Consider the following 20479-nt stretch of genomic DNA (forward strand, 5'->3'; position numbering starts at 1 on the left):
TCGCAATGGTTGTTTGCTGTTCTTTAAGGTTAGAAAGTTTTTGCAGTTAAGTTCAGTAAGCTGCCATTCATACACAGCTGCCTATTCACACTTGCTAATTTATACCACAGTGGGGTCTCTTTCGTTGTTTGGAAAGTCAAGCACCTCAGGTGATTTTAGACTGTGGAGTCTGTACACAACTCCTGCAAACCCAGCTCCTTGGTCTCAGGTAACAAGTAATCTTTATTCTTCTTCTTTTAGAAGTGTTATAAAGCCTTATCTTCAGATGAATTGGGTTAGTTTTAGTTGTAGTATTTGAGTATTTAATCTAAGCACTATACCCAGATGTACAGACACTCTTTTCTCAACCTATGTATTACATACTATTTTTAACATTAGCTTTAATAAAATGTTTGGGTGGATATGGATAGATAAAATTGAAAATGCTCCTTTCTGCTTCTATTTCAAGACTGTGGTGAATGGTAATGAACAGCCTTTCTGTGGCACCTCTCCTCCCAAGATCCTCAAGTGCTCCAGAAGCATTAATTCTCACAACTGCATTATTGTCCTCTTTTTACGGAGAAGTGGTTAAACCGAGGAACAAGAGGTTAAGTGAAAAGAGAACAGGAGTACTTGTGGCACCTTAGAGACTAACAAATTTATGTCATACACACCCATTGTTTCATGTTCTCTGTGTGTGTATATATATGTATATATATATCTTCCTACTGTATTTTCCCACTACATGCATCTGAAGAAGTGAGCTGTAGCCCACGAAAGCTTATGCTGAAATAAATTTGTTAGTCTCTAAGGTGCCACAAGTACTCCTGTTCTTTTTGCAGATACAGACTAACACAGTTGCTACTCTGAAACTCAAGGTTAAGTGGGTGACTTTCAGCAAATCTCACAGCAAGTTAATGGCATAGCCAGGAATAGAACCTAAGAATCCTTACTCCCAGACCCCTGCTCTAAGCAAACTGAATTGGCAGTACTGTGTGGTTGGGGAAAACTACACAGCCTGTTTACACCATCACCGATGGTAACTTTTACAACTGGTAAAAGAGATGGGTTGGGGGAAAGAGTTTTGTTTTCTCAAGTCTGGGACTGTGCAAAGCTTGATGGTTTGGGAGCCACAGGCCTATGAAAACCTGTTCCCCCCCTCACACACAATTTCAATTCAGACCCTCCATGTTTCATTCTGAATTTTGGGTTCAACAGAAAACAAAAACTCAAATCAAAACTCAACCAAAACTTCCAAATTTTGCTAGATTATGAATTGAAACTATGAGCTGAGCATGGCTTCCACCTGCAGCTGTAAATGGGACCCAGGCCAACTTGAGACTTGATCAGACCTGGTGAACTTTAGCAAATGTTTCAGCAAGTCAGAGTTTCAACTTGATACACACCTCCACTCTGAACTCAGGTGAGTTTTGCCTTGCTTGGCCTTTAAGATCATTTTGCACATTTTCAGCTGTGGCTACAGCATTGTCATTGCTCCTTTGCTATTACAAGTAACATTACCGCGTTATTTCTCCTGCCTTCAGTTTCGATCGTCAGCTCCTCAGGGCAAAGACCATGGGCCTGATTCTGCATCCTAGTGTAAATCAGGAGTTACCTACTCAAGTCAATGGACTTACACTAGTGTAAAATGAATGTGCTCTCTAATAAAATAATAATCATGCATTCTGCTTTTCCAGCTATTTAAACAAGCCACACCAAAAAAATGTGCAAATAAATAAACAATGCTACACACTACAACACATTTATATTCCAGATACCTTCAAGATTTCTTAGAACAGACCACATGTATTTTTCTAAAAACATTTCTTTTGGCAGTTTATTCCTGGAAGATCAGGGGTCTGAGATGGCACAGGGGCTAAATGAACAACTCCTGTAGTGATAGTTACAAGGTTAGCTGCTGTTGTAAATATTTCTCGGGCGCTTGGCAAAATAACAGAACAAAATGTTATTGACTGAGGACTCAGATAATTTTTGAGTGATTTTGTTCCCAAGAGACAAAATATATCACAAGTTATTCGGCTCTTCCTATCATGCACAAATATAGAGTCTGTTAATACTAAGCCTTTGAATCCAGACTTTCTCAAGGCCAAATATATATATGTGTGTCCATTTAGTTTCAATCCTATAAACATTCCAGTCACTGTTCTAAATGCTGGCGGGATTTCAGCAATGCTTCTTCCGCTGTGTACTGGAAGGCTAAAAACAGAGGGCCATATTGTACCATTGCTTTTTAAGCAGAACTTTTTAGGTTCCAAAAGAATTGTGGTTAAAAATGATGGCACACACAGCTTTCTATGTAACTTAAGAATTAGGAGCCTGATCATCAGCTGGTGTAAATCGGCACTGGTGTTATGCTGATTTACACCGGCTGAAGATGGGGTTCCTACACCAGAGTAAATATGTTGATGTGGAGGATGGGAGCATACTGTAACTTCACTTGGGGCTTGTCTGCACTACCACTTACTTCAGCAAAACTTATGTCACTCAGGGATGTGGAAAAAACACCCGAGTGACAAGTTTCGCTGGCTGAGTCCTTGTGTTGTCCATTACTGGGGTAACTCACTAGTAGATTTTTTTTTTTGAGTGACTCAATGGATTGCAGGTTGGTATTAGTTCTGTTGCAGGCTCAGTGGAAATCTGGCTTGGAATCAAACATGGCCAACATTGGAGCTATAGAATCTCTATAATTTAGACCTTGTCCACACACACAAGTTGCCCTGCTTTAAATATACTGTTATTGTTAAAGCAGTACAGTCCCCCCTAAGGATGGACACGGGTATGTGGGTATAAAAGGATTTATACTGGTATAGCTATTGCTATATGGAAAGGGGAATAAGCTATACTGGTATAAGGCATCTCTATAGGGGTATAACTGTGTCCACACTAGTTATTGTACTGGTATAACCGTATTGGTAAAATAGCACACCCCTAATCAACATAGTTGTACAAAAACTGTGTGTCGATCAGGCTTAAATCAACATGACCGATCGCAAATACCGAGGTCGGAGGTTGAGCCCAAACCAGGAGGAAGAACTTAAATATTGTTGATGGACTGTAATCCTGAGTTCATTCCTTCCTTTCTGGCCTTTAAAACAGTACAAAGGCACTGATTGGAGCACCCATGGGAAAAAATGGTGGGTGCTGAGCAGCCCCAAAAGATCCCAACTGAGATCTGGGCTCTTCCGTGCTAGGCACTGTATATATGCATACAGAAGCCAGGTCTACACTGGAAAAGGTTTGCCTGTATAGCTATACCAGCAAACCCTCCTAGCGGAGGCGTAATTTATACCAGCAAAAGAGTGCGTTTGTGGTATACCGTATACTCGTTCCCCAAGTGAAATAAGCAAAAACACTTTTATACTGGTGATAACCATGTCTACACTAGGGCTTTTGCTGGCATAGAAATGCCGCCAAAAATCACATCCCTCACCAACATTGCTGTACTTGCAGAGGTTCTAATGCAGACTTGGCCTGAGAGACAGTTCCTGCCACAAAGACTTAATCATCTTAACAGACAACGACAGATGAAGGGAAGTGGGGAAACAGAGGCACCAGATACTACAGTAATGGGGGCTATATAAGTACTAAAGAGGTATTGAGGTACAGAGTGATGAAGTCACTGTCCCAGTGCCACGAAGCAGTTCAATGTCAGAGCTGGGAGTGGAACCAGGGAGCCTGACACCTCAGCTAGTGTTCAGTCCGCTGATCTGCACTTTAGAGTCAAAAACTATATGGTTTGTGTTTCACTCCATAGAAACCTGTCTGGATTTTTTCAGCCAGCACAGAATCACAGCAAGCCTGTGCAGTGCGGAGATCAGGCTCTCCATGTTACTGGAGATGATACATGAGCCAGAAAGAACACATCTGGATATCACAGATCCCAGGTTGAACTTCTAGTGTGGCCAGATAGAAAAAGCAACTTTTTCCTTGTAAACTGAGCAAAGTTGCTATGATCTCATTGGGACATAATAAACTCAGAATCCCACCATGCCATTTGTATAGTCACTTTTCTGAGTACAGCCCCACTTTAATATTACTTTCACTTGAGCTTTAGTGTAGCTTCTACTTAATTTTTTAACAGTTTTATTACTAAAGGCTCCAACAGAAGAATGTGCCATTCCTAACCTCTTCAGAGTCATTGTCCTGAGCTGTGAATCTGCTTCGTCAGTAAATTCGCTTAATACCCCTTTCTTATGAACTTTTGGCCGAATACATCCTAACTCAGTTACCATCTGTTGGGTGAGTGCATTGTTAGGCACCTTTACTCTGCAGAGTATTGATTTGACAGATTGGAAATGTATTCAGCGAGGCCACCATGTACTATCTATGTTAGGCACTTATGTGGCTCCCACTTCCAATAATATCAGCACCTCACAGTCTTGAATGTATTTATCCTCACAAGCCTCCTGGGAGACAAGGCTGTGCTATTACCCTCATTGTACAGATGGGTAATTGAGGCCCAGAAAGGCTAAGTGACTTGCCTGCGGTCACCGCCAGGCATTAAACATGTGTCCTAACCTAGTCCCCTAACCACTGGACCATCCTGTGTTCTCGATGGAGTGCGAAGAAAGCGCTGCACTATGAACTATTGCTGGCATAGCTGTGACACGATGGGAGCCCAGACTGACAAACCTGGGCTGGCAAAATCCCTAATGTAGACACAGTAATACCAGCAAAACTTTGCTTTGCCAGTATAGCTTATTTCATTTGTGTAGGAGGTGTGGGCTGGAATGAGCTGTCCTGGGAAAAGTGGGGTTTTGGTGATATACCTGCGCACTGTGACTGCTTTGTCGGTATAGCACCGGTGTAGCCACACCAGCAAGACCTTCCGAATGTAGGCTGGCTGCAGTCAAAGCAAGGCCAGGTCAGTACTTAGGTTGGAAGCCCACAAGGAAAACTGAATTGCTGCAGGAGATGCATACAGTGCTTAGAACAGTGGATCCCTGGCCTCTGGACACTACTGTAATGTAAGTATGAAAAACTAGTAACTGAGTGATGCTGGTTTCATAGAGCAGCTGTCTGACATGGTAATAAAGCCCCAAAGATTGAACATATGAGTTTCACCCTTCTAAGCTGACAGTTCTTTTGTTTCAGTGGGATGTAGCTGCCAGGGGAGGCCAGAGTTCTGCAAGGTGAATACGCCCCTGCAGGTAAGTTGGTCAGATCCATGGAGAAATTTGTAAATGAGGACTTGAATCTGGTTTGGTATGCAACAGGGAGGCCAGGATAGAGTGGAGCATGAGGCACTGTGTTCTTGGGTGGCCTGGGTTGCTGAACTGACAGCTGTGGAGTGAACCACTGGTAGATTTTTATTTTTTTTTAAGGTCAGCAGGTTCATAGCTAGGTAAAGGAATTCAGTAACAAAGGACTTAGGAACTGACAGCTCAGAGGGTCATTCGTCTGGCAGGATGGGGAATATTTCCAGCTAGTGACTTGAAGGCCGGTCATCTGGGTGCAGTAGTGTGGGGGATCCGGAAAGGTTTCAGGCAGGTGGGAGGCAGCGAAGATTCCAGAATGCCCAGAAACCCTGCCTGTTCTCCTTCACTAGTGCACACAGCAGTCTGGCCTCCCAGCACTGAAAGCATTTCGTTCCCAGGAATCATCCACCTGAGAGCTGCTCGGTATTCTGAGGGTTAAATCAAATTTGGTTTTCATCCAAGACCTTGCAGCTGAATTTCAGCCCAGAGTGAGTTTTTATGGCTGAATTATAGACCCCAGAAAAACAGGTTTATAATGGAAATTATGACAGACCTTTAATCGTAGTAGCAGGAACCACGCCATTGTAATATACTTACAAACTGGCATTATCCTGCGGGGTATTATAAAAGAAAAAAGTCTGCTGCCGTGGTCTGCACCACCAAATATCAGTACAGGTTGGGGCCTCTGTTGGAGGAGGAAAAAGGCTGTCTGCCAAAATGAATTTTGTTTAAAAAAATTTATCCCCTCCAACCTGCTGTCAAATCCCATCTCTGCATAGGAACAGGATTTAAGGTCAGTGTCTGAATAAAGCCTTTTTACAGCTCTGAGAAAGGGAAAATAAATGCGTAGGACAAATACAAAGTGCCACCAGGTATACACTTGATCAACTCAAGTTATCCTGTACAAAATGACACTGTGTATCATAGAGAACAGTTCTGTGCTGACCCCAAGGGAGATGGCCTAGGTAAGTGGTTGCCAACTTTTCCATACCGCAATCCAGTGTCATAAAAGAAAAAAGGTTCAGGGCTCCCACTCTCCCACCAGCCTTCGGGTTCCAAATTTAGGATTTCTTCTAGGTGACCAAATTACGTTCATCTGCACCCTCTAGGATCACTTAAATAATACAGAGCTGAATTTACTGTGGCTCTGGCAAAAAATGATAAAATAAATAAATGATGGTCAAATTTTATTGGCTTATTCGCCGATGATTCCCTGAAAATGACTTATGGGAGCTATGATTTATGCTGCTCCAGGCTTTATCTGCTGCTGTCTTGGCTGGCACATCCTTATAACAGAGAATTATGGGTTTCAATTGCCTTTCCCAATTAAATAAATTAAAACAAATATATATACTTTAATGGAAGAGACTTTATTGATGGCTAGCTCGAAATGCTTTTTTATATATCATTGACCTGATCCAAAATCCACTGACTTCAATGAGCATTGAATCAGGTCTTATCTTTGCTTTTAAAAAAAAAAATTAGTACCAAGAATAGTGCAGTAGCCTAACTCCACAAGAATTTAAAATTAGGTTCTGTTTCCCCAAAAAAGCTTTTCCATGCAAGGCTTTTAAAGCTCAGCACCACTGGGGAGGCACAGCATTCAAGATATTTTAGTAGCTGTTGTTTGAAGACTAAAGATATTCCTCCCGTAACGAACCACCACTTTTTTACTCTTCGTGCCAGCCATCCCACCCTCTCAATATCTCCTAGCGAAACATTTTGCAATGCATCACACACTGGTTGTGGCCAAACACATTTTTGGCTCCTATGTGTGATGTAGAACCTTCTTCCAGCTCTTCAGACACTTTCTCAGATTGTTCCTTGCCAGATCTTTTTTTTTTTTTTTTTTGGCCTGGTGGAATGAAGAAGAGATTTCTGCCTCTCTCTCTCTCTCTTTTTTTTTTAGTTTAAAGATGCTTTCTCCCCCCGTGCGCTTTGAGAATGTATGGCTTGTCACTTCAGTGTCTGTCTCAAATGCATTCTGTTTCTCAAACAAACATTTGGTCCTCCTCCTCCTCCCGCCCCCATAACTTTCTAAAACAAAACAAAAACAAAAAAAAGGAGCAATTACACATTATTTTTCCACTGGTGCGAATAAGATCACATGAATGTGGGTAACACAAACATTATTAACTGGAAAAACATGGGTGTTGTCCTGCAAAATATTAGGATGACTCAGTTATGTACTTAAAAATAATAAAGTGGCAAATTTAGGAATGTTGTTATCGTCAGGTCATAAACCACTGCTGTTATCACGTGTCTTGGGGTTGGAGGGGAGACTAGAGGTAGGGTCAGAGTCTCAGCTGATGTAAACCTCAGGGTGTGACGCGGAATCAACTTTTAGTGCCTGATCTTGCCCATGTTCTTTTCCACTGACTTCAGTGAGTACAGGATTCCTAGATGTTCAGGGCAGAAGGACCACTGTGATCATCACTCAGGCCCAAGAACCCTACCCAAGTAATTAATGCACCAAGCCCATAACGTCTCTTTGAGCTGTGGCATATCTTTTGGAAACATCTTATCAGGATCAAGCCTTTAGAGACGATGGGCAGTAAAAGACAAATTCCTTGTTTCAAATCATCTGTATACACACATTCTATTTAGCTAAAACAGCAACAAAATATGCAATAATAGAGCTCTGGCCAGTTCTCTACCAAGGTAATTCTCTGGTCCCTGACACCATGGTATCTGTGTGATAAGTATTTCAAAATAGAAATGATTATTTATATTTTGCTAGTGCTTAAAGTCTCCGTAATGATCAGGGCTCTGGTGTGCTAAGTGCTGTATGTACACATGGAGACAGTCCCTGCCCCAAAGAGTTTACAGTCTAAATAGACAAGTAGTGAAAGAGGAAACAGAGAAGTGAAGCGACTTGCCCAGGAGAACTAGAACACCAGTTTCCTGAGGGCTAGTCCAGGGCTCTGCTCACTAGACTGTTCTTCTCAGTTACACTCCGCTTAGGATAACAGTCTGTAGGAGCTGTAGCTTAATTGGTTGGTTGGTTTGTTTACAGGTGGCTGTGTTGGCTCTGTGCCTTTGTGAAGAATTAATTGAGGGAAAGTTAAGGCCCTGTCTAAGGAAATTTGAACTGCTGCAAATGCCTACAGCAGATACACCGCCCTGGTGCATAGTGAGGCTTATATCAATGCAGGTTGACCCACTCATGAACCGAAGGTGGCCTGCAGCCATTAGGGGTTTGCAGCAGTGTAACTATTACTGACATATGGCCTGTGTTATACAGGAGATTGGGCTGATGATCACAGTGGTCCCTTCTGGCCTTGGAATCTATGATGTTGTTACGTTGGTGCGACTTTCCTTAATGCAGACTGGGCATCCGCCCAAGGAATGAATTTTCCATTTAGTTGTGAAAGCGGAGAGTACGTTCTTTGCTCATTGCAGTGGACGATCACAATAACTGGCGCAGCTTGCCCATTCCTGCAGTGAAAGGGCATTTCTTTCTGGGGAATATGCTACAATGATTTCCTTACAGAGGTGCAACCACAAAAGATCGGCATCTCAGAGGGTTCCGGGCATCTGCAGGAGGCCAGTGCCATGTGCACAGAAGCCCTGCTACCTGATTACTTGCTACTGTAACCCCAGTAGAGCCAAATCTGGCTGTGGCTTCTTCCGGGGCAAAGGGTGGCAGGGCCAGACACCCATAGAACAGTGAATATGAGTCAGGATTTTATGAACTGTTCCAGGAAAGTTTCACAGGTACCTCCTCCCCTGTTCCCCCACCGCCTCATGGACAGACACCAGACTTCTTGGAGAGCCCCCTAGAGGGAAGAGGAGGGATGGTGCCATGGAGACAGACCCCCTTTCTGCACAGAAAGGGTGAGATCCATGCTTGTAGGAGCTCACCACAAGTGGATCACAGGATCCAAGGCCTGGCCACAGCATTTTTAAAATTAAGTGTAGGTTACTAAGGGTTGACCCTTGCTGCAGTCATTATTTTGGTCAAACACCAACGGAAACCCTTCAGTGCCTGCAGCAGAGCTGGAGGATCAGGTCCAGTGGGGGGAGGAGGGGTGTCTGTCCACACCTTTCACATTTTCAGACAGGTTTTAGAGCTATTTTGAGATTTACATGCATGCAATACGCTACCTTCTCAGCTTCTCCATCCAAGGCTGAGGTCTTCAGAGACTTCCAGAGACATATTACAGAGTTTTGCACATAAGAAAAGCACACCATTATTTTTCATTCTTGATTTACCTTAGAAATCTTGGAAGCCTTTTCTCTTTCCCCCTCCCATAGGACCTCAGTCAGCACTCCCTCCCCCAGCAACATGCCCATTGACCTCAGCGGTGGGTGAGAGGGAGGAGGAGAATGTTGCCTAGTAAGGAGAGCTAAACAGGGCCCGTATTTTTTTTTCTCAGAACGTTACCTTGATGAATTACCTATAATTTTCCTGTCAAGCTCTCTTCTTTTCAAGGGATGCAATGATGGATTTCAAACACCATTGCACTTCATCTAAAAGAGAATAAGCTTCACGAATATTTACCCTGTAGATTTCCTTAGTTAAAATGAATATTTGTTCTGCAGATTCCACACAATTAAGTGAATACGTTGCTACGTAATAGCCTGGGTTGCCTGAGAGTAGGAAGGTGTCCAAGTGGTAGCATAACAGTGCTACAAGGAGGGCAAATCTGGAATAACACAATGGTGAATTAGTCCCTGAAACTTCAAAATTGCCCACAGAAATGTTATGCTTTGGTGTGTTCCTATTTTGAAAACATTTCGCATGCAAAAGAACAATGAAATCCGTCACGTCATTCCTTATTCAGACACAAATAGTTACACACTTGGTTATGACATCACAGACGTACATGAACATCAATATTCAGTTTCACTTTCTGGTTGGTTAGTTTAGAAAGAGGTGTGTGTGCGTGTGTGTGTGTGTGTATGAGTAATCCAAAAGGGGTCTGTTGCAGTGTTCATATGTATATGGCGAGGTGTGTAATTCAGATGTTTATAGGATGAACCAAACAGCATAATCAGGTTTTTGTAAGTAAACAGAAACACTAACTATAAACAGTCAAATTGAAATCAGGTAGTAGAACATATGCAGCTTCTGAGAAAAATGTGAGCTGTCATTGAAAGACTCCACCTCCAAAATTTTCCAGGTAGTTTTGTCTAACCATGAAAGTATGGTTGGTGTTACTATGAAACAGCTTCTTCATTATTTCCTATAGAGAACATAAGAATACCCATATAGGGTCAGCCCAATGGTCCATCTAGCCCGGTATCCTGTCTTCTGACAATGGAATGAACAGAACAGGGCAATTATCCAGTGATCCATCCCCTGTCCTCCATTACCAGCTTCTGGCAGTCAGAGGATTGGGGCATGCAGAGAAGAACATAAGACTGGCCATACTGGGTCAGATCAATGGGAATCAAGACCGATGTGTTTTAGCCTTTAAAGTCTGGGGCCTGATTTTCAGAGGCACAACACCTGCAATTGGGGGCATGTTTCCAAAGATGCTCATCACCCAGCAGTTCTCATTGTAAGGCTTCAAAAAGGCTCAGCTCAGCTGAAAAACTGGCCCCTTATTTGTGGAAAATCTGGCCCTGACTGTTTGTGCTGAGTGCTTGAAAATCTGCCCCAGTAGGGCCCAATCCTGTTCTTGCTGAGGTCAGCAGGAGTTTTGCCATTGACCTCAATGTGAACAGGATGGATCTAATGGGCAGCGGTGAGAGCCTCAAACAGCACTGGGGATGGAGAGGGTGGGGATGTAAGCTAACGCCTAACAAATTTCAGCAGATTTTACAAGGGAAGACCAAATAAAAACCTAACTCTGTCTTGTACAGTACGTGGTTACATAGCCAAGGATGTAGCTGATGAAGGATTTCCTAGTCCAAAATGTTCTAAATTTAGTTTTAAATTACAGTGTTTTGTTCACATTTAACAATTATTGTCACCTTAAATTATATGTTGATGGTGATCTCCATTAACCTCTCCCCTACCTCCACCAGAATATACAGATTTCCCTGTAGGCTACACAGAGAAATGTTTTGTTGAGGCAGAAAAACTCTGGACCATTTTGTAATTCCCCCACCTTGGTGCTGTATGTTTTACGTTTCAGAAATAGAAGATGCAGCCAACTGTGCAACCCCACCCATGAGAAATATGGGCCCCAATCCTATAATGAAAAGCCCTCATGGAGCCCAAAGCAAGATCAGAACCATCCTTAATAACATGCACTTGTAACGTTTATGTGTGTATACTTTAGAGCCTTGCTCAAGAGATTAGAATAAAGATTCTGTCACAAGTTCTAATATTTAAACGCCTGGGGGGGTGGAGAGTGGTTAATTCTGCCAGAAAAACTAGCTTCAGATTTAACCAAGCTATTTTAAAAAGTTATTATGATTTCCAAGTTAAAAAAAATTGATTTTTTTTTCAAATGTACTTTTGTTCTAACTGGAAAGTTATTTCCTGAACAGAGCTTGTCATTTCAGGGTCCAGATGTGCTCAACTTCCATTGTCAGGGCCAGAGTTGCAGAAGAGCTTAGCTCCCAGTTAAAGCAGCAAAGAATCCTGTGGCACCTTATAGACTAACAGATGTTTTGGAGCATGAGCTTTTGTGGGTGAATACCCACTTCGTCAGCTCCCAGTTAGGCAACAAACTGAGTAACCAGATTTTCACAGGAGCTCAGCGTGTTTGCTGTGCAGGGCTGGCTTTAGGAACTGCTGGGCCCTATTTGAATACCCGGTGGCAGTCCAGGTCTTTGGCGGCACTTTGGCAGCGAGGGGTCCTTCCCTTGCTCCGGTTCTTCCGCAGAGCCCCTGCCGCCAAAATGCAGCCAAAGACCTGCAGCGAAGGAAGGACCCCCCGCCACCGAAGTGCTGCCGAAGACCGGGACCACTGCTGGATGTGTAAACAAAAATTAAAAATTAAAAAGGCACCTAAGGCGCAGGGCCCGCCTAGGCGTGGGGCCTGATTCTGGGGAATCGGGGGAATTGGCCTAAAGCCGGCCCTGTTGGTGTGGAACTGTTTTGAAAAGCTGGCCCTTATTTACATAGATAAACAGGAGCTGAGCTCTCCCGAAAATCTGGTCTTTAGGCTACTCTGACTACTAAGGCCCCACTCTTGCAGTTTTGTGCAGGCAGAAATCATTGGGACTCCACACAGATGTATGGATGCAGCCACGTGGGACAACTGGGAGAATTGGGGCCTGAAAGAGAAACTAGCAGTGATAACGAAGCTTAACAAATGTGTCCTGAGCAGACGCATTGTACTATCTCAGCTGTCATTCACACAGAATTGTACGTCAGACAGGTAATATTTTCATGGATAAGCATAACTGCACAGTCCCATTCTTTTATGCAACTTTCTAGTCATGGTGGCAAAATGATATTCAACTGCTCAGTGATTTTTTAACCACCTAGACGTTCACTTTGGATGGGGTGGGGCGGGGTTGTGCACATCAGTTGTCCAAGCATCTGAAGCTGCTTGATGGCCACACTGTGGTGTCTATGTGCCTGCTGCACCCCAGCAAGGAAGGACGGGGGATTCCTTGTACTGCAGGAAAAATACCTGCCCCATCTTGGAGGGGATGTTCAGGCTGTGCCCCTTGGAGAGAGGATCTGACAGCAAATTTTTTATTAACAAAGGTGGCCTGTTTGGGGCATGGATGGAACCTTTGCTTCATGGGAGGAATATGCACTCCACAGACTCCAGGCTGAAAGGTCCTTTGCTTGCCTGGTCTGAAGCCAAATGGCACAGAGCTTTAAAGAGGCTGGATTTGATTCCCCCCTCACATCCCTGAAGTCAGTGGTATTGCGCTGGTGTGAATGAGAGGAGCACCAGACCCTCTGAGCTTAACCTATGTTAGGGGGCTGGTGGGGTAGCATCCCCTGGGGAACCAGGCCTGATTGCTGAAAGTTTAGTCATCCCTCTCATAGGGACTCTAGGATAAAACCCCACAACTACAGTATATCTTAGAGTCACAGATTTTAAGGTCAGAAGGGACCATTATGATCGTCTAGTCTGATCTCCTGCACAATGCAGGCCGCAGACTCTCACCCACCCACTCCCGTAACAAGCCCCTAACCTATGTCTGAGCGACCGAAGTCCTCAAATCATGGTTTAAAGACTTCAAAGTGCAGAGAATCCTCCTGCAAGTGACTCGTGTCCCATGATGCAGAAGAAGGTGAAAATCAGCCCTGGAGGAAAATTCCTTCCCTACCCCAAATATGGCAATCAGCTAAACCCTGAGCATGTGGGCAAGACTCACAGCGAGACACTCAGGAAAGATTTCTCTGTAGTAACTCAGATCCCATGCCATCTAACATCCCATCACAGGCCATTGGGCATATTTACCACTAATAGTCAAAGATCAATTAATTGCCAAAATTAGGCTATCCCATCATACCACCTCCATAAACTTATCAGGCTTAGTCTTGAAGCCAGATATTGCCCCCACTGCTTTTGCCCCCACTGCTCCCCTTGGAAGGCTATTCCAGAACTTCACTCCTCTGATGGTTAGAAACCTTCATCTAATTTCAAGTCTAAACTCCCTGATGGCCAGTTTATATCCATTTGTTCTTGTGTCCACATTGGTACTGAGCTTAAATAATTCCTCTCCCTCCTTAGTATTTGTCCCTCTGATATATTTGTAGAAAGCAATCATATCTCCCCTCAGCCTTCTTTTGGTTAGGCTAAACAAGCCAAGCTCTTTGGTCTCCTGTGGACCATTCAAGATCAATTCCTGTTGTCCCCCACACTGACTCAACAGACATGGAGGGGTCCTGCCCATTGTGGACACAGCATGGCTCTGTTGCACTGGGTGGGCAGGGGGAGGATTTGGGGGATTGTCTTTGCTGTGGACCCTGCTTCCACAGGGGTTCGCTCTGTGATGGGATCCATCAGCCATCCTTGCCTCCACACTCTGCAGAGAGGAGCTGCAGGAACCCCTGACTTCCCAGGCTTTCTGGGCAGATGGTCCCTCCTCTCTCCAGCCCTGAAGGAGATTCCCAGCATTCTCAGCATTGGTCCCCAAGCTGTGTGCTGGGGGCAGGAGCTGATGCTATGTCTCATCATAGCATCCCTTTAGTAAACAACTACCAGTGCACAAAAAAAAAATCAGGAAAATTATTATTTAAGGACAAAAGGAAAGGGATGGGTGGGTGGAGAGGGTGTTTTATAAAAGATAACTATCCTTATATCATAGAAGCATCTGCTACCCAAGATTTATGAGATTTGATTTGGTTTTGTTTAATTCAAAAGTCTTCTTGACCCTTGCTGATTGGTAATCCCATATTTCCACTGCTAAACCTTTGGTATTTGGTGGAGGATTTTTTCTGTTAAAGAAGTATTATTGTAGCCATTTCACAGATTGGGTAAACTGAGGCTCAGTAAGGTTACGTTTCTTGCCCACAGTGAACCAGTGGTATAGTCTGGAACTGAGCCCAGGAGTCCTGGATTCTGTTTGGCTGCTGAACAACAATGCTAGCTCTGTCTCAGTACAAAGACTGTGGAAAATAGCGGCAGTCTCATTGTTTCCTTGTGATCTCTCGTCTGTCGGTCTGTAGCCACCTGACATTGTCTTGTGTCTCAAACTTAGACTGTAAATTCTGTGGGGCAAGGACTGCCTTTTTGTTCTGTGTTTGTACAGCACCGAGCACAATAGGGTCCTGGTCTAGGCACTATCACAATCAGAATAAGAACTATTAATAATAATGAGGGAAGGACCATACCCAGAAAAAAAAATTCAGACATTTTAGAGTTAAGGACTAAGGGTTCAATCCTCTTATCACACACACTGGTGGAAACTGTAATAACTCTGTTGAACTCAGTATATAATCAATGTGAGAGTAGAATCCGGTCCTCGGCCTTCAAAATCTAGGCAGCGTGTGGATTTCTGACATGATTTTTCACCTCCATGTTGGGCTTGATTCTAGGAGGTTTAATACTGCACTGTGAATTTCTGTATTTTAATTTTATTTTCACTATTCCAGAGCATGTGAGCGGGGGGAAGGGGGGGAGAGAAAACACCACCCATCCCCTCACGAGATGTAAGATGCTGTTTATTTTCATGAGGGACTGCAGCCACCTCGTTCTCAAGAAACGCAGCCAAGCAGATTCACAAGCAAATGAGTAAGTCACCCAAAGGACCAACCAAAAGCCTTGTTTTTCACCCTAAAAGGTGAAATGTCTTTTAATAAAGCATATAAGGAGTGTTAAAAATGAGATATTAAAAAAAAATTAAGGAAGTTCTTTTCTTGGGCACGGCTGCGTATTTGGTAAAGGAAGCCTCGGGCAGAGTGGGAGTTTTGCCTGAGGAAGGCCTGCCATGCTGGGTCCTCTGTGTGTAGACATTCTCACCAGCTGCTCCACTGAAAGGACAGGTAGAGCTGGGATTGGTTTCTCTTCGAGTTCAAGGCCCCTTGCTTGTACGCCCCTGTGATGTAATTCCTCCCAAAATCCTTCTCCCTCAGCTTTGTCACTTCTGGCCTCTACTGCTCTGTCAAACCTTGATCCCTTGCTGCTGCTGCATCTCTGGAACAGGCTGTCCAACCCCTCTGCCCCTGGACTCCCCCACTGCCTTTTGAAACCCACCTATTCCACCTACAGCAAGGAGAGGAAGGATTGTCCAATGGTGAAGGTGCAAGCTTGGGCCATGGGAAAACTTGAGTCACTTATCTGCGTTGCTACTGACTTTCTGTGCGACCCTGCGCAAGTCATTTCATCTTCATGTGCCTTAGTTCCTCATCTAGAACACTGAGATAATGACCCTGCCCTACCTCACAGTGGTGTTGTAAGGATAAATACATAAAAGGTTGTGAGGTGCTTGGATACTATGATAATTGCTGGGGAGCGTAAGTAATATAGTCAGAACTACTGAGCTCTCAACTGTTCCCCATGAAGGTGCTTAACAATTACCAGCCCTTCTTGGGGTTCTCATCTGCTTCTCCCTCATCTTGCTCAAGCATTTCCACTGTTATACTCACTATGCTTGTGCTTTATGTAACATTCTCGTGAGTGAGACCTGCCTCTCCCACTTCAACCATCTTTCCCTCGTTAACCGGCCACCAAATCAAACTCAGCACGGTGATCTCTTCCAGGCCCTCTCAGAGGTCCCAAGAGGCCTGGGCCACTTCCAACTTTTGAGGCCTCTAGCCATAATAAAAATAACCAAAAAAAATATGTCTTTTTATCAAATCACATCTCTTATTTGCTTAAATTTGCAGCTCTAAGCTGAGAGAGTGTGTCTGATAGGGATGCGCATAAAAACAAGTTGTGAAATTTATCAAATGCCAAACAATTAACAAATGGCTAAATTTGAGGCCCCCTTTGAGCTTGAGGCCCAGGCCAAATGGCCCTCCTGTCCTCCCTCCACCCCTCCTCGATTGGCCCTGATCTCTTCCCAAAGCCCACTTCCATTGTTGTTAACAGCTCCACTACCATCCCTCTCTCATGTCCTCATGGATTTGTTTCTCTCTTTCTACCCTCCCATCATGGCTGCTGTGAAATACTCGATAGTTATTTCTCCACCTCATCTCCACGATCAGCTGGTTCCTCTTCATTCCCACTAGGACAGTCCTGGATCCAGTCCTGTTCAGCTTCCCCTCCTGTCTAGCTGCCTGAGTCTCACCTGATCCACCAGCAGCTATGAGAACCATCTTCCTTGCTCACTGCTCTGACCACATCCAACTTCTCCTCACACCCCCTTGCTGGCTTTCTCTTGATTTCTGCATTACATTGAAATTCAATTGCCTCCTTTTCAGACCTTGCACCACTTAACCCTCTCTGACCTGTCAGGCTAAGCTGTGTATCTAACCCACTCACTTCTCATCCTTCTTCCACTCTTACTGCTGTGGTTTCCATGTAACCTCTTACATCCAGAATCCCCTTCCTGGTCTAGTCTGTCTTGCTTGCACCCTTTCCTCCTCCTCAAAACACACATCTTCCAGGGATACTCTTTCTTAAGTGTTATCTCACACGTAATAAAACATTAACATGCCCTCTGCATGTTGCTTTCAGCATGCTTTCAACTACCTGACTAGCTGCTTTCAACTACCGGAAAGGGGGTTCCAAAGACGATGGATCTAGACTGTTCTCAGTGGTAGCAGATGACAGAACAAGAAGCAATGGTCTCAAGTTGCAGTGGGGGAGGTTTAGGTTGGATATTAGGAAAAACTTTTTCACTAGGAGGGTGGTGACGCACTGGAATAGATTACCTGGAAAGGTTTTTAAGGTCAGGCTTGACAAAGCACTGGCTGGGATGATTTAGTTGGGGATTGTTTCTGCTTTGAGCAGGAGATTGGACTAGATGACCTCCTGAGGTCCCTTCCAACCCTGATATTCTATGATTCTAAGAACAACCAGAAACACTCTCTAAACTTCTCTCATGTCATCCTCACCATCTAAGGCATCAGAGTCACAATCATCTTCCTTTTCTTTTCCTACCCAGTCTTTGTGATTTTAGATTATGATGATAGAGCTGGTTGAAGTTTTCAGATTTTGTGATAGGTGAGGAAGAATGTAAAAAAAAATATATCATCTGTTTTTCCAACCAACTCTAGAGTTGGTTGGCAAAATTTGAAATTCAAAATTTCAGCTAAGAAAAAAAAAAGTAAAGGTGTTTTCATGAAAAGGTTTCTGAAAAATGTTTCTAGTTTTTGACCAGCTTTAGCTGAAAATTCTTGGGAACAGGAAACCTTTTCTTTATTTGCGTGGTACCTGTCATGTATATACAAGGCACTGTAGAAATAATAAGAGTAAAATCAACATCTCACATGTAATAACATTATTATGTGGGGTTATATCTATTTCATATGTTGCATTTATCACATACCTTTGTCCACCTCCCCTTCACTCTGCTTACAAATCAGTCTCTGCCAGGACTTATTCTAACATGCTAGCCCACTGAGCAACTTCACAACAGCCACCGTTGCAAAATATTAAGAATCCTGTCACAAAAATGTCTCTTCCTTCCTCCACAAATGTGGAACTTCTCCCCACAAGTTACAGTGGCAGAAGCCAGAATGGGCAGTATTCAGTCTGGAACCAGTGACAGTTTTAAAAGTCTGATATCTCATGAGCCCTTAGGGATAGAAATAGGTGCTATATGTTGTGCTAAAGGGCACGCTCCCTAACTGGACATATGATGGATCGCTTGTTTCTCATCCTGGAACAGTGTAAATCATTGGACTTTGAAGTTATGACGTTTGTACATGTACCTATTTTAAATACTTTTGTAAGAGATTTTAACATTTAATAATCATTCATTTTTCTCTCCTTCAAAGGACTGTGCAGTTGGATTGATGGGTCTAATTCTCATGTACTCTAAGGCCTCTTTACACCACTCCAGCAGTGTATAGGGGCCTTGATGTACATGAGAATTACACCCATAGTAACTCTGTCACCTGGCTTTACAGGTGGAGGGATATGTAAAAATAGCTCCATTAAAAAGTCAAACTCTAAAATATTTTCAAAATCGCTTTTTTTAACGCCATATGCAGAACACACAATAGTGTAGAAGAAATGTTTTACTGGCCCTCGTGTGCAATGACCTCACTTGTAGCAAACAGCATCTTCCATGCATGCTGATAAAACCATTCTACCACACCATCACAGTGTACATAACTATGTCATATTAATAAACATTTACACAGTGTCATGATTTGGCACAGTGCTTCAGAGATTTAAAAAAAAAGGACATGGTCTCTGCTCTGGAAGAATTCACACTCATAGGTCACAATTCTGCAAATTCTAATGCACACGTTTAACTTTAGCCATGCGAGTAATCGCATTGAGTGTTTGTTTTTGGGTGGTGTGTATGTTTGTGTGTGTGTGATTGAACTAGAGAGCCTTCCACATCTGCATTGCTGGTTCTAATTCAACCCAGGTCAGTAGTAACTAAAAGTTGTCACGGTCTATTGGCTGTTTGGTGATTTCAGTTCAGTTCTGATAGTCAGGGATTCACATGAAAAACAACTCTCTGCAAAATGGTTAGGATCTTTGATGACAGTCTGCACAAGGGGTCAAGAACTAAATGCCCCTCTCCATAATAGGTTTGAGGCAGGGAAACAGAGCAGTGTATGCAGCAGCTTTCATTGCTGTTGCACCTGCGCTAATGGATGACCAGACAAATTCAGTTTCCAATCCAGCAACTTTCCTGTGTACATTTTAAAAAAAAATGCATAAAAATGAATCTGAAGATTCACCGTAAAATGACGCTGTTCCCTACTTCCCAACCAACCCTTTGGGATTAATGTATAAATTTGCCAGGATATGCACCCACGAGAATATTTGTCCTACTTACCTCTGTGCTAATAATTTTTAGAGTAGAAAATAAATACTTTCCAGATATACAATATACAACACACCGGGGGTAGGTGTCCAAATTCCACTGAGTTTCTATAGGAGTAGGGTGTCCGACTCCCTTGGATAAATTCTCTCAAGGATCCTTTTCTGAAAAACCTATGGAAAATATTGAATCAAGATACCTTCCACATGTGTTTGTGGCCCTTAGGCTTCTAGGAAATGTCAGAGATCTTCATGAAAGCTTTGTACAGCTTGAAGACATTAAAAACACAAACATTTATCCAGGCAGCTCTCTATGGGCTACACATCTGAAGAGAATCCATATTATTCCATTGAAAACCATATGGCCAAAACAAGGTCCAAATCTAGCTGAGAAAAGCAGGACTCAAAGAACTTCGATGGTTTGGTAATAATGGCCCTGACTCAGAAAAGCATTTAAAGCACATGCTTGAGTCTCACTGAAGTCCGTTTAAACACATACTTAAATGCTTTGTTGAATCAGGATCTAGAGAGCTGGTCTTCACAGGAAAGTTGTTGCAGAATAAGGTAGGGGTGTGAATTTAAAGTGCAAGAACTACTCCAAAATAGCTCCCCATGTGGACACTCTTATTCCAGAATTATTATTCCATGGGGTAAGCTAAATCAGAGAACAGCAGTCTTATTCTGGAAGCTACTCTGCAATAGCTACCCTGCACAATTGCCCTGTGAAGAATCCAGAACACCAACTTGTTGACAATTAGATCCTAAGATCTGCACATTTTTAGAGGACAGCAGAATGCCAGGAAGTTAGAAAAAGTAGGAGTCTCCATCTGTCCTAGTGCCCACCTGCAACCATCACCCGCTCCTCCAAAACATTTTAACAAACAAAACCAGACACCTTGTAAAGCTGGTGGCAGAGTAAATAAATAATAGGGTGGTTTTGGAAAGTTTGAAGCATAGATTCTGGATGCTTTATAAGTCAGGTAGCAAAAATCGATAGTGATAATATGTGTTTAAATGCTGTAGTTC

This window comes from Chelonoidis abingdonii, chromosome 1 (genome assembly GCF_003597395.2).
Source record: "Chelonoidis abingdonii isolate Lonesome George chromosome 1, CheloAbing_2.0, whole genome shotgun sequence".
NCBI lineage: Eukaryota > Metazoa > Chordata > Testudines > Testudinidae > Chelonoidis > Chelonoidis abingdonii.